This window comes from Hermetia illucens, chromosome 3 (assembly GCF_905115235.1).
Source record: "Hermetia illucens chromosome 3, iHerIll2.2.curated.20191125, whole genome shotgun sequence".
Classification (NCBI taxonomy): Eukaryota; Metazoa; Arthropoda; class Insecta; order Diptera; family Stratiomyidae; genus Hermetia; species Hermetia illucens.
This window is the reverse complement of record NC_051851.1, coordinates 28,121,047-28,136,039: the sequence shown is the minus strand read 5'-3', so window position 1 is coordinate 28,136,039 and position 14,993 is coordinate 28,121,047. Positions and strand designations below refer to the sequence as shown.

Sequence of the window (14,993 nt, the reverse complement as noted above, 5' to 3'; positions counted from 1 at the left end):
CGTCGAATACGGACTACTATGTCCAAATACCAAATGCACCATCCAAACTCGGCCCTGAAGCAGATGAACCTGCGTCGTGATATCGGAGGTAAGGGCGTGGTTGACATGGCGACACAACATCATCGCCATGTCGACTCGCTACACGCTCACTTTTGAAGGAAAGATCGATTTTTCAATTCTCTGGGGTTAAGTCGGACAAAGAGTGAATCGATGAATAGAAGTCGAAGGCAATGCACGGTAAACACGTGAATTGTCTTTGGCAGCCATTTGTCGATTTTCATTTGGCGAACATATGTTTGTGTGTTGAGGAGCTCTTTGCTGAGATGGAGGAATTCATGTGAGCCATTCAGGACGGCGAGCTTTTAAAAATCTCATAATGAAGGAACGAGTGGAAAATGACCAGTGCAGAATGTTTGGTTTGGCGTTGGAGACGTTGGACCATCTTATTTCTGACTACACTGTAATGGCACCGGTGCAATACACCAGGCATAATGCTGTATGTAAGGTAATTCATCAGAACCATGCATACAAGCATGGGCTGAGCAAGGGAATATGTTTTGTTTACCGATATGAGCCGCAAGCAATGCTCGAAAGATGCTTACAGCATGTGTTAGGACCGACAAGTTCTAACTGATCAGCACATTCCACACAATAAGACAGGCCACTCCTCGTATATTATTGATATTGCTATTCCCTATAATAGCAACATTGAACGGAAATAAGTGGAGAAAAAGGTGGCTGAGGAAATCAAAGAAATTTGGCGTCTCGAGCGAGTGGTTGTAGATAGCATAATATTGTCAGCTACAGGTATTGTACCTAAATCCCTCACACCTTCTATTGATGCGATGCAGAACCATGCAGAAGTGCACCATTCTGCATAGGTCCCCCATATTGCGGGGAGTTCTCGAAGGATTGACCCACTAATCTACCACCGGCCACCACCACCAGCTCCCCTTTATATTTTAAGTAGGTAGGATCGTCCGAGCCTAAATTCTTGACACTTAGTGCTAGTATTAGGTTAAATCCCGCACAAATGCCACTGTCACCAATGAAATTTGAGCCGCACTTCCCGTATGACAGCCCTGTCCTCTAACCACTGAGCTAGGTGGACACGCAGTAATAATTGCCAACCCCAATGACCCGAGTTCCCAAACCAGCGAGTAACTCATATACAGGGTGCGGCAGCATAACTTCCTTTTTTAAAATGCGCGCCACTCAGTTAGTTGATGTCATAGCGGAGAGCTAGTGGTTTCGTTCAAGAGGGGATACTGTAAAGTTTTGTCCCGACACGGTTCAGTTGCCATCATGCGTTGGAATAGTGAGGAGCGTGCCTTTGCCGTTGAGGTTCACTTTTCAAGCGGATGTTCGGTTATTGCAACACAGCGTGCATTTCGGAATCGCTTTAATTTAGCCCCGTTGGCTCCCGTCCCAGACCGCAAATCAATTGTTACATGAGTCACTACATTCAGACAAACTGCAAGTGCGACAAAAGCAATAACTGGAGTCCCTCGGCCCGTTAGATCACCTGAGAACATTGAAGCAGTGAGAGCGTCAATGTTGCGATCGCCACGGCGTTCTGCGCGCAAACACGCATCTGCCCTTGGACTATCCGATCGTTCTATCAGAAGAATTCTTCGTGATGATCTTCATTTTCATCATCAAAAGCCTTTGCATTCACCCAAAGTCACAGTGTGGTGTGCAATTTCCTCAGCTGGAATTATTGGTCCCTGGTTTTTTGAGAAAAATGAGGTTACAGTGACAGTGAATTCGGACCGGTATGTAAACATGCTACAGAATTTTTTTTCCCACGGCTAGAAAATTTGGATTTGGGGGACACTTGGTTCCAACAAGACGGTGCAACAGCACACACTTCAAGAGCATCGATGGCTGTTTTGAGGGAACACTTTCCAGAGCGCCTTATCTCAATTAGAGGCGATTTGGAATGGCCGGCACGCTCTCCCGATCTGTCCCCTTGTGATTTTTTTCTATGGGGTTTTTTGAAATCCCGTGTTTATGTGAACCGTCCAAGAACCCTACAAGATTTGAAGACCAACATCCAAAAGAAATAACACCTGCTATGCTAACAAGAGTCATGACAAACGCCAGAAATCGGTTTACGCAATGTATGGAGAATGGGGGACGTCACCTAACAGATTTGATCTTCAAAACAATGTAAATAAAAACTTTAGACATGTACCTACATTATAAAAAATAAATAAATATTTTCCGATGCATACAATAGTTTTTATTGAGTTTTGAAAAAAAGAAGTTATGCTGCCGCACCCTGTATTAGGAGCGGCAAGTTCTAACTGATCGGCACATTCCACACAACAAGACAGGTCGCTCCGCGTATATTATTGATGTTGCTACCCTCCATAATAGCAACATTGAACGGAAATACGTGGAGAAGAAGGTGAACTATGAGCCACTGGCTCAGTAAATTAATGAAATTTGGCGTCTCGAGCGAGTGGTTGTAGTTAGCATAATATTGTCAGCTACAGGTATTGTACCTAAATCCCTCACGGCTTCCCTTGATGTCCTGGGACTCCCACATAGTCTGGTTCAAACCATGCAGAAGTGCACCATTCTGCATAGGTGCCCGATGTTGCGACGAGTTCTCGAAGAATTGATCCACTAATCTACCACCGGCCACCACCACCAGCTCCCCTTTATATTTTAAGTAGGTAGGATCGTCCGAGCCTAAATTCTTGACACTTAGTGCTAGTATTAGGTTAAATCCCGCACAAATGCCACTGTCACCAATAAGATTAGAACCGCCACTTTCCGTATGACAGCCCTGTCCTCTAACCACTGAGCTAGCTGGACACGCAGTAATGATTGCCAACCCCAATGACCCGAGTTCCCAAACCAGCGAGTAACTCATATAGATAAAAAGTCCTTAAAAAGAAAGTTTAATTTTTCCAATTCCTTGGAGCAAGTTGCACATAGCATTTTATTGAATAAGACCCCTATCCCACAGCCTGATCAGATGGGACATCCGTGAAATCCTTCGATGATGTTTTAATGCAAAGCATTTATTACCTCCTAATGAGACATCCACAATATGGTCAGCATCATTAGGATATGAACACCCTTGCATTGATAGAGCTGTAAATCCTTTTAATTCCCTTGAAGTAGTCGGCCATAATACAGTCAAGTACTTAAGGACATTCATCACAGGCATAGTTCTTGAACTCAAAGGCTACTTTTAAGTTGCTAATAATGAAATTAGGTTAGTAACATATCCTTTGGGGAAATAAATACAAATATGAATTTTTGGGTATCACCTTTTTAAACCATTTAAGTCATTCACTCACATAATAATCAAAGTGTAATTTTAAAGAGTCCAAATTCAGATTAGAAAATATGAACCCAGAAGCAGTCTAAATTATTCCAATGGAAACTATCTATTTCTTAGAATCCGTTTCGCCCCTTCTCAACTCATTTCGCTATTCTGAGAATAGCTCATAAATTACCTATTCTCTCTCCCTATCTATCAATCATCCCTCACTTGCGGTGGCGAAACTCCACTGTGAATGTAGAATACAAACATGCACTCCTTGCAACTAATGCCCAACAAATTTTTTTAACCTCAGGTAAACTACTTCTCCGGACCAGCTGCTTAAAAGGATAATTCAACCTTCATGCAAATAATGTTCACAACGTCTTCACCTGTACCGTAAATTTCTCAATGCATGCACACACACGAATGTCCTTCTTTTGCACCACTGGGAGGCACTTTGTAGATTTTTTGCGGTTTTCAGCGATCTGGACCAGGCACATAAGCTAGACAGGTACCGCGGAGCCGAGAGCTAGGTAGTCGCGACAATTGTTATCCTTCAATATCCAAAATATACAGCGAAATGCCAAGGTCATAAAAATTGTATTATCACTCGGCTAGGTACAGGGCAATTCTCATTAGGACGTTTGGAGGACAGGTGTAAAAATTTACTCGGGAAATTCCATAAAAGTACAATAAAAGTGAGAGACAGGAGAAAAGAGAAGTTAACTGGACCGAAATCAGTTTATACTCTGGAAAACGCCCGTGCAGCTGAGAAGAAAATCTAAGCTAAGGACATTCTCTTCTTTTCTTGCATGTCCTGCAATCATGTTAATCATGCAAAGTCTTCCCCATGCCTTCAGCAAATTCCATATGTCTCGACATGACGACAAGGTTTTATCGCAAGAAAAACAATGAAATTTCCTTCGAAGTGATAATTTCCAAAAAAAGGCCTACGTAAACGCGAAGTACAAATATTTACTAATTTCCTTTCCAGCGCGTGTCTGCCCATATGATGAGATTGTACTTAAAACTCCTTTGGGAAGTTGCATTTTGCACCAACTACCCCCGCACCCTAAGCAAACTACCACATCATGCTTGCTTCTCAAAATTTTGGCACCAAGTCGGCACAATAGAACAATGAAAAATTACAGTTTTCATCCAGCACCCTCTTTCCTGTGCCTATTCTACCCAAATATCCTTGCAAAGGAAGCAGAACTGCCTATTACCGTCACAACCATGACTTTTTCTTTTCATGGCCACGCGAAATAAGAAGCAATTTGTCACCTTAAAATAAATAGCATTTCGAACATATCCGCAGTGTGTGAAAGTCGAAAGAATCCAAAAAGTCCAAGGACCTGAACGAACAAAACGTCGTGTATGCCATTTAAGTTTGGAAGGAAGATGGACAACTAAAGGCAAAAAAATCGCCAAAGTCGAGAAACTGAGACAACGGCCACCATAAATCATTTTGATCGCAAAACCGTAGTGGGTACGAATGCAATCTCCTTTTTGAGCCGTTCGCTGTCTTACCTTTCCCATTTGCTTCATTGCGTAGAGATGGATGTAGCTGTGTCCGTGCATATACAGTTCAATAGTTTTGACTATTGCGCGAACTAGCCGTCAGCCCGGCACGGCCGTCTTCCACCAATCCATTGCCTCGCCCCACTCCAATTTCCGCTACCCTATCTGCTGTCCACCAAATCTTCGTTGTCACAAGGAACGGGCAGCGCTGTTCACTTACATACATCGCCAATTTCATACACATCACATCACATACCCTAAGAGGTATATTTCCTACCTACGAAATCATCCACACACTAGCGCCCCACATGCTTACCTACCTAAACGGCCTGCCTGTGCGGCCCCTCGGGGCATACCTATCTGTCATGAAATCTACCTTCAACCCTCTTGACATATCCTTCAGAGCGCCCCCACCCCACTCCAGCCGCCCACAGCATCCTTAGCGTTGTGTCCACGACGCTCATGCTGGTCCTTACACTGTTCATTCGTTACCGCCGCCACCGTTATTTCGCCGGCCCCTTTTGCATACGTGAGATCGCCCGAAAATTTTCAAGCAAACCAACAACTAAGATGCTCGACTCAGATCCTTTTGAAAATCCTTCGGGCAGTACACACGGCTCCTGCCCCATATCTCATCAAAGCATCCAGTGCGCCTCGTCCTCGATGAAAAACACAGCCCCACGATAAATGAATCCCACTTGCTTGTCCGTCCACCTTGTGGACACTTGGCCGTATTCTGGGAAGTGAAGTAGAAACGGTCGAATTAAGGATAAAATAGAATAGGCTCGGAAGGGAGGAGGAACACGATTGAAGGAGATACAGACCGGGACGGGTGGACTATATGGAAAGTTGGTAATGGGATAGCATTGGTCACAAAAGGGTGGTTTTTGCCGTACGAACTTGCGAAGATGTATACTATATTGTGGGGCTCGCGTTGTTCGTCCACGTCCGAGACCATGTCGTCGTCCTAAAGGATACACGGGTCGCGCGAAGGCTCTGCACAGTGACCAAGCCAACATAAGATAGGAGGAATTTTGCGGACGAAACGACCGACCGACGGCCAACGCTATATATTTACTTATAATCATGTAGTCCTGTGGATGGATGGGTGTACATATTTTTCACATATGCGCGCGAAAGGACATACATATGTATACCTACTTGACATACATAAATATATATGTATTTGTGAATGTTTTAGAGCGCGCACGGGAAACGCGATAGATTTTGTAGGTAAGGAACACAATGATGCGAATTGCAAATCGAATTGGAAGTCCAAATTGATGGGAAATTTTCAAATGGTGGCTGATTTGGATCTGAATTGAACATGTGTTGCAAGCCTGCTTAATGTCGAGTCGATAGTGAAGTCTGGTAAATAGAAATAAATGTATTGTTAGCCTTGATATGGAAGGATCGGCAGAGAATCACAAAAATAAAAATCGTTAAGAGAATCGGAGAAAAACTGAACATTCAAATGCACCTCTTGGGACTAAAAATCCAGGCACCATCCCTTCCTTTTCTTTAAATTAAGGAAAATGAAGGAAAATGACACGAGCCGAGGATATCTTAAAACCAACTCTGGGGCTGAGAATCCACTATCCAGGTCCAAGTTGTTTCACTTTGATTCTCCAGACATTTAACTCCTCGCAAAAGACGAACCCTTATATGCCAAACTGTTCCTAAACAACAACAAACATCCTTGAAAAAGTAGGCATAACATGGTAAGCAAAAGTGCTAAATAGTCAATAGTAAAAGATAAACTGAATTGAATACAGCTTTCCCTGAGCCCTTCGATCTCCAGCACCACAACCCCCGTCTTATACAATATAACTGCATTCTACCAGAACCAGAATCTAAAGTCGAGAGCCGAAACCACCCCGCCCTCAAGGCAAGCTATTAGGGATATTTTGTAGGGAGATTGAATAAAGTACATCCAAAGAGAGCCTCTCTGATATCTGGCACCTCTTTGAGTAAGTCTGTCTTGGCCATGCTGTTAGGATTATGGGCTGTTAGGTGTCTTGAACTCCTTACTCGTAGGAAGAAAATTAATACCATCTGCAATAAAAATATGTAGCATCAAAATAAGGTAGCCTTAATACCACCCACAAAACTGGAGCATCAGACAGAGCCGCAGACCCACAATACTGATGTTCAGAACAGAACTCCAAAGAGAAAGAATGATGAGCAATCAGGCAAGTTGCGCTGAGGCCAACATTGGCCCATTGCGGCGAGCGAGGAATACCAATAAAATCGCATTTAAGTGGCGTAAAAATCAAATCGTACCTGTGTTACCTAAAGATAACGTAAAACCAGAAGAGCTCCTTGAGAAAATCTAGGGACGATGAATGAGAGATTCACTCCTCGCCGAACTCGTCTTCTCCTCCTCTGGCTTTCCTTTTGACTTTGTTGTTCTTCGTGTTTCCCCACCCAACGTCCTCCAATTCATTGTATCTTGTGCATACGTCCCCTATGCTTACACTTCTCATCTGTTTGAAGAATTGTTTGACACTTTGTCTGAACTCCTTACTGTCACTTGCCCTGCGCTCCCTTTCTTCCTTTGTGGAGACTTTAACCTCTCCATGCTCCACTAACCTAATCATCCTAGCCTTCCAATTGCTTCCAACAACCTCTCTCATTCTTCCTTCTATTTTCTTCCTTTATGAACACTTGCTCTACACTGAATTTCAATACCACAAAAAACTCCTTGGGCCACATTCTCGATCTCTTCCTCTCCAACCTTCCCGAGCGCCACCTCTCTTTATTTCCTTGCATATCCCCGGATGCCAAAACTGACGCCCACCACCCAGCGCTTCAATTTGAAGCGGAGCTCACTTGTTCAAACTTCAAAACCGAGCATAAATCTACTAAGTTGCAACAGCAAATGCTCAGTGTTTGGGAGAGCGTTGAATGCAGTAAATAAAACGAGGTTGATATAAATCAACCTCAACCACTGCGAAGCAGCGCAAAACCTTCTATGAGAAGGGAATCGAAGCTGCCGTAATTAGCGAACCTTATCGCAATAATAAGAGCGGTGCGTGTACAGCAGATGTAACTAGCAATGCTGCAATATGGGCGTGTAGAAGTCAAGCCACTCAAGAAGTAATGAAATTTCCAGAAGTTGGATTCGTCAGTGCAAAAATAGCTGGTATCTACATATATATCATAGATGCTACACTCCACCAAGCGCGACGATAGCAGAATTCGAAGGAATGCTAGATACGCAAATCTCGGATGCAAGAAGTCGAAACCCCAAGATCATAATGCGTGGTTTCAACGCGTGGCCCATGGATTGGGACAGTCCCACTACGAACACCAGTGGCCGTATCGTGCTCGAGGCTTTCGCGGAGCTAGACTTGGTGCTTGCCAATACGGGAAATGTTTCTTCTTTTCGTGGGACAGGGTCGGGCTCAATAGTCGATCTGACATATGTGAGTACCACCATTGGCCAGGAGAATGGCACGGTTTGTCAGTGAGCATTATACTCACAGCGACCACCAGGCAATTTTCCTCCAGATCGAATATGAGCCATGCGGCAATGTGTGTTCCCGCCGAGCTGGAAACCAGAGCTGGTCCGTGAAAAAGTTTGAACAGGATGCATTCATAGAGAGGCGGTGCGGCTACAAAAAAGGTAGAGCAAATAATGGGACGCATACCGAGAGCACACTGCTATGCCGAGGCGGCAAGTCCTCGCAAAAAGGCACTCAAACTATTGGTGGAATGAAGAGATCGCAGAATTATGGGATGCATGTTTTCGAACTAGAAGGATCTGCGAACGATCCAGAGGAAAACCGCACCTCAACGAGAAACGGCAAGTATATGTGAACCCTCGAGGTAGGCTTAAGCAGGCTATATGGGCCAGCAAGCGCGAATGCTTCAAGGAACTTTGCGCAGAGGCAGACCAAAACCCCTGGGAAGCAGTGTACAGGATGGTTATGAAGAAAATGAAAGGGCGATTACCACAACTGACCTACCCGCATCTGCTGCTCGAAATCGTGATGGCGCTCTTTCCCCACAGATAAAGGGAAGCGCAAACAACACAAGCAAGCATTGGACGTCTACACCATACCTGCGGTAAGTGAGGAAGAACTTGCACAAATTAGCCGGAGAATTTGTAATAACAAAGCGCCCGGTATGGATGCTGTTCTCAATAGAGCTTTCAAACTCGCTGTTAAGACCATGCCCGACCGGTGGAAGAGGCAAAAACTAATTTTGCTCCCGAAGCCGACACCCATCATCATACCGACCGATTTGACTCATCGACATGGTAGAAAAGATGCTCAAAAGGGCCATATAAAATAGACTCCTCCCTATCATTGAATATAAATTAATTAATTGGAATTCTTTCTGTTTGTTGTCCGTTAATTAAATAAATAAATAAATAAATAAATAAAGATGCACTATCGGAGCGACAATTTGCATTTCGACACGCCCACTCAACGATCGACGCCGTAGACGTTGTTTTGGAAGCTGGCTCGAGACGAGATGTCGTCTAAAAAATATTGCGCCGTGGTGACGTTGGACATCAAAAATGAATTCAATTCCGTTAGTTAGGAGTGGATAAAAAGCACACTGGCTAAAACGGGTGTCCCTAGTAGTTCGACTAAGCTTCTCGACAGTTACCTTTCGGAGAGGACATTTTGGTACGATACGGATGAGGGATCCAAGCAGTACATCGTCACTGCAAGTGTTGGGTCCTCCCCTGTGGAACGTCATGTACAATGGGGTCCTTACCCTTCCCGTGTCAAAGGAGGCCACGATAATCGGTTTCGCAGATGATCTAGCTGTGGTTGGTCGTCGCGAAACAACCTGAAGAGATTGAAGTGTACACTAACGAAACCATTAGCGCCATAAAAAGCATGGCTGGAGATGGTTCAGCTTGACCTTGCGGAGCAAAAGACGGAAGCGGTCTTGATTACCAATCGTGGGAAGAGGAATACGGTTAATATTCGTGTTGGTGGTCACGTCATCACTTCGAAGCCCGGTTATCAAATACCTAGGGGTGACACGGCGAGATTAACTACCACCTGACGCAAGTCCTGTCAGGACATGGTGGTTACAGGAAGTATCTGCACCAATCCAGGCTGGTTGATTGTCCCTTTTGTCCTGAATGTGGTTGCACACCTGAGGACCCGGAGAATATTATGCTCCACTGTCCACGATTTTTCTCTGAGAGGAAGAGTCTGAAAGACTCCCTGATAACCAACCTAAGCACGCAGAATATCGTCGGCGAAATGTTGAAGTCGAAGGTATACGGTGAACTCCGCAATCAAAAGTATACAGGAGAAACTTGGACAAGTGGAGCGCGAGGAGGACGCGAAGAACGGAAGGTTTAATCGCTTAAAGCGTCCACCCCGCGAAGTAATGCTTTGTGGCGGTTCCGCAGGGCAGGAAGAAAGAGAAAGTGGGGTGGTTTTAGTGGGTGAGAATCCCACACGCTGCTGCAACCTGGCAGAGCAGTCTTTGTAAGATTTCCACCTCCATCCATAAAAAAAAGACACACAGACAGACGGACAGAAAGTAAACGAATTTTAATAAGGTTTTGTTTTACAAAAAAACCTTAAAAAGCGCATAAAAGTTACTTACTAAGCGTGAAAGCCGCCCTTCCCCGCGGTAGCTAGAAACCCTTTTGCTCTCATGCTCGTAATTCTCGTAATCCCATTCAATCTCTTCCTTCTTCTATCAGTTTTGTTGACTCCACTACCAACTCCCCACAACAATCCTGAGACCTTTCTGCACCTAATTCTCTCAGTAAAATATCAGGCAATGACGGCTTTACGGTTTCTTACCAGGGCAGAGGCAAATTGTCAGACGCTGCCTCACCTCTGCCCTGGGAGCAGCGTGACCGAAGCGACTCGCAGATATTTAGTGCTCCTTTATATTATATAATTCGTAGAACACAACATGACTACGAATTATATTGAGCGCAAATCCGCCTTATTGAGCAGAGCTTGACCAGAGCTGAAAATATTTTTTTTGAGAATTATGGGGTCCTAAGTCCGCATCAACTTAATGCCGGGCCGGACGAAATGGAGTGCAACTTACTCCCTCTTTCTCGTTTTTTGGTAAGAAACCGTAAAGCCGTCATCGCCTGACATTTTTGTAAAGTTTGGGTGCTAAGCCCTAAACGAGGGGTCCGTGGACCAAGAAAAGAGGGAGTAAGTTGCTCCCCATTTGATCCGGTCAGGCATTAAGTTGATGCGGACTTAGGACCCCACAATTCTCAAAAAAAAATATTCTCTTCAGTGTTTCCTTCCTCGACCACTCCACCCCCAACACCTCTTCCAACTGCTGACTGCTCTGAATCTCTAGACATTCCTCTCCTTATGCTTTCCTTCGTTGAATTCCTCGTTGAGAATCCTGACCCCAATGTCGGAACTGGCCCCGATGGGCTTCCTAACCTCTTCCTCCTTAACTATAGAAAACACATTTCCCTCCTGCTACTTTCACCATCTCTAGAAAGAGGGTCATTATCATCCCTACCCTTCTGCGGTGAACTACCGCCACATTTCTCTTCTCTTACTCCGAATTCCTCGAAAGATACGTCAACGATTGGTTGACCGACCACTTCGGTCACCTCATTGTCAAAGAGCAGGAGTTTCGTGAAACATAGACCCAATATATATATATATAAAATGACAAGATGCAATCCTGGTGGGCTCCGTTTTGGACCCGATTTTTCTCTCAGATTTTACCCCTATGCAGGACGTGATATTTTGCGTCATTATATGTGACCTTGATAATAGCTATTAATTTCGTTCGAATGCCCCTCCCGCATACAGCACGGCAAATACAAGCGGATAAAGCGAAGATCTAAACTTCGGGCACTGTTACAAGATGACGCGTATGGTGTTGATGTAGTCAATGCAGGAGGATCTAGGGCGAAAACAAGCCTATTCTCTGTCGATTAGGCATTCTAGATGTTTTTTAATACATTCCAGGATTATTTTGGCTATTATCTTTATGACGGCAGAGAGCACGGAGATATTTCTCCAATTGTCACACTCACAACGGGTGCCCTTCTTTGGAATCTTAACGGTCACCCCTTTTTCCCATTCTTTGAGAGCAGTCTCGAATTGCCAGGATTTCCATACGAGTGAAAGTAGCAAATCTGCAGAAACTGCAGGTATAGCGATAAAGACCTCTGTGGAGAGACCGTCGAACCCAGTGGTTTTATTCCGTTTGAGTACATTTATGCCGAAATGATTGTTCTTCTGCTTGGAGAACAGTCCGTATCCGCATGTTGCGGTGATTAGCAATTGCAATGACAAAAGGTGCAACTTCAACAGATGTAATACTTCTAAAAGCCGCGATGAAGTGTTCTTTCTACTTCTTCAGTTGTTCGTCATCATGGATTAGGAGTCGGCCTTCATAGGAACATCGAACTACATGCAAGTTTTCGCACGGTATCGTACTTCATCGAGCGCATCACACCCACCATCACACGTAGCGGGACGTGCCCAACGATCTGCATAACACCGGAGAAAAAAGTATTTTGATGGCAGTACAATGCTCATCGATTTTCTCAGCCAAGTTACTCAGCGTATCTGCCGTGCCATCAGCAAGATACGTCTCTCATTGTCGACCGACTGCACTGACTTATATAAGCGGTCGATGTTGAACATGAAGATCGCAGCTCTTCAACTCTGCCAAAAGTGGCGGAATCTTGCAGTCCGCTTCCTATCAGAAGCCGGCTCCCATATCAGAGCACGCCAAGCAATAGCCATCAGTGACAAGGCACTTGGCTCCCTAGAGTAAAAAGGCACATTGACGCAAGAGGGAGAAAAGTTCTCTCCAGGGACCCATAATCTTACTTTGCTTAGCCCAAAATATTCAGCTTACATCGTTGGAATTCCCACCCGACTTGGAGAAATCAAGCATTCTGAGGACCCTCGCTACCGTTGTCGAAGAGCGTAAGCACATTCCAGAAATCACCGTTTTGGATACCCAAACTTCATAACCATACGGTCCGAGGCGTTGTTGACGTTTCGATAGCAATCAAGTTTCAAAATTTATAGGTTGCTAGCCCACAAATTTCTATTCCTTTAAGTCGCCTCTTACGACAATCCGGGAAGACTTTGAGTGTATTCTTAAGCCCCAAATCACAGGGCTCAAATTTATTTATTACTGGTCTATAAATCTCCACCCTTACCAAGTCTGCAATAGTGCTCCTCGGAACGCCTAATACCATAGGCAAAGTGGAAAATTCATTCCATGTACCAGGCTATCTCTTGCAGGCCGCTTCCTGCTCTATGAGACACTAGAAGGACAGAGGATAATGGAGATTCCGTTGGGGGAAACAAGTGTGCAGCCTACAAATGGACCTCTAGAACGCTTTCTACCATAGTCTGCTAAGCTCGACATGTCAGAGGAGTCGTGCTTGGTTCATTATGCCGATAATGTTGCGGCACTTGTTACCAGACACACTGTTGAATTGACACAAAGCGGACTTGGCATATTAATGCGACGAGTAAGCGCTGCTCATGGTTTCAGTATACACTGGAAACCTGGATCTCCTATCGACCGGCGAATTGATTATAGAGACAAAACCAACAGTTAGGTACCTTGAGTTGCGGTTCGACTTGAAGGTGGGCCTTTTCAAGCATATCAGCAGCGGAGAAGGCTGCAGCTGAAGTTTCGGCCTTAAGTCGACTTATGCCGAATATTCATCATCATTACGGCGCAACAACCAATATCCGGTCTAGGCCTGCCTTAATAAGGAACTCCAAACATCCCGGTTTTGCGCCGAAGTCCACCAATTCGATATTCCTAAAAGCTGTCTGGCGTCCTGGCCCACGCCATCGCTCCATTTTAGGCAGGGGCTGCCTCGCCTTCTTTCTCTACCATAGATATTGCCCTTGTAGACTTTCCGAGGTGGATCATCCTCATCCATACGAATTAAGTGACCCGTCCACCGTAACCTATTGAGCCGGATTTTATCCACAACCGGACGGTCATGGTATCGCTCGTAGATTTCGTCGTTATGTAGGCTACGGAATCGTCCATCCTCATGTAGGGGGCCAAAAATTCTTCGGAGGATTCTTCTCTCGAACGCGGCCAAGAGTTCGCAATTTTTCTTGCTAAGAACCCAAGTTTCCGAGGAATACTTGAGGACTGGCAAGATCATAGTCTTGTACAGTAAAAGCTTTGACCCTATGGTGAGACGTTTCGAGCGGAACAGTTTTTGTAAGCTGAAGTCCGAATATTGGAGGTCCAAAATCTACTAAGAATCGCCTTCTTATGAGTGCAACGCAATCCGGTCTGCTCTATGTTGCGAAGGAATAGCCCTTGGCAGGAGGTATATCGTAAACAAAGAATGTGTAAAGAGACAGATAGATTGCGTGACTCATCGGCAATTTAAATCCGTGACTGAATCGAAAGCATGGTGAGGTTGATTGTTTCGTTACCCAACTTCTAAGTGGACATGAAAGTTTCCAATGTTACATGCGTACGTTCTTGCTTCGGCAGAGCGTATACTAAAATTGGAACGATACTGAGAAGATAAACATAGCCCCTGCGCAAGGATGACACGGAAAATTGTAAAGCGTTCCACATTTTTGGTGCTCAGATTTGGCGAAAAGGCAGAGGGAGTAGCCGCCTTGTCGGCCGAACCAACATCAAACGGCCAAGGAGAACCCTCAAGTCGTAACATCGGCCAACGCGCAATAGGTGAATGCTGCAATGCCTTGTCTGATCCGAAGTGGTTTCGGCCACGAAGTCTCACCAGAGGTTTTCTGGTACCATTGCAACCAGGATACTCCTTCGAGTCCATAGGTGACAGGAAAATTCCTTACGAATATGCTCTCAGATCGGTTATTTTCGGTTGGCCTCGGTTGGAGTTTCATAGGGGCTCTGGTTTATCCACATCGCAGGAAGAGCCCCTTGCTGCCTCAAGTTGGAGTTGCTCTGCACAAATCAGGTTTAGCTGGTCGTTATGCAGTAGACATAAATGTGGAGATGCGCTTACAACTCGGGTGGTGTTCTCCTTAATTCGGTAAAAATGTGGGCAGGCTTTGCATCCACCAGTATGAATGCATGATTCCCTGACTTTGAGTGCAAGGACCGGATGATGAAGCCCCTTGGACTAACAATTCTCTTTCTACTCTCCGCTTCCATTGGTGAAAGAAATTCTCTAAATTGCACTTTCTTTAAGCCGAAAAAGCCGGAAGGCTAGTAATGTGTCGAACGGTTC

At 44.9% G+C, this 14,993-nt stretch overlaps 1 protein-coding gene and 1 non-coding gene across 2 annotated transcripts in view; one reads left to right on the top strand and one right to left on the bottom strand.

Annotated features, from left to right (window-relative positions):
• LOC119652952 (coiled-coil domain-containing protein lobo) overlaps positions 1 to 14,993 on the bottom strand; it is a 138,637-nt gene that overhangs the window by 97,017 nt on the left and 26,627 nt on the right. The gene's annotated exons all lie outside the window — the stretch shown is intronic.
• On the top strand, positions 14,254 to 14,360 carry LOC119653284. The gene has a single exon (XR_005249680.1). It is a non-coding gene; the product is annotated as a U6 spliceosomal RNA (small nuclear RNA).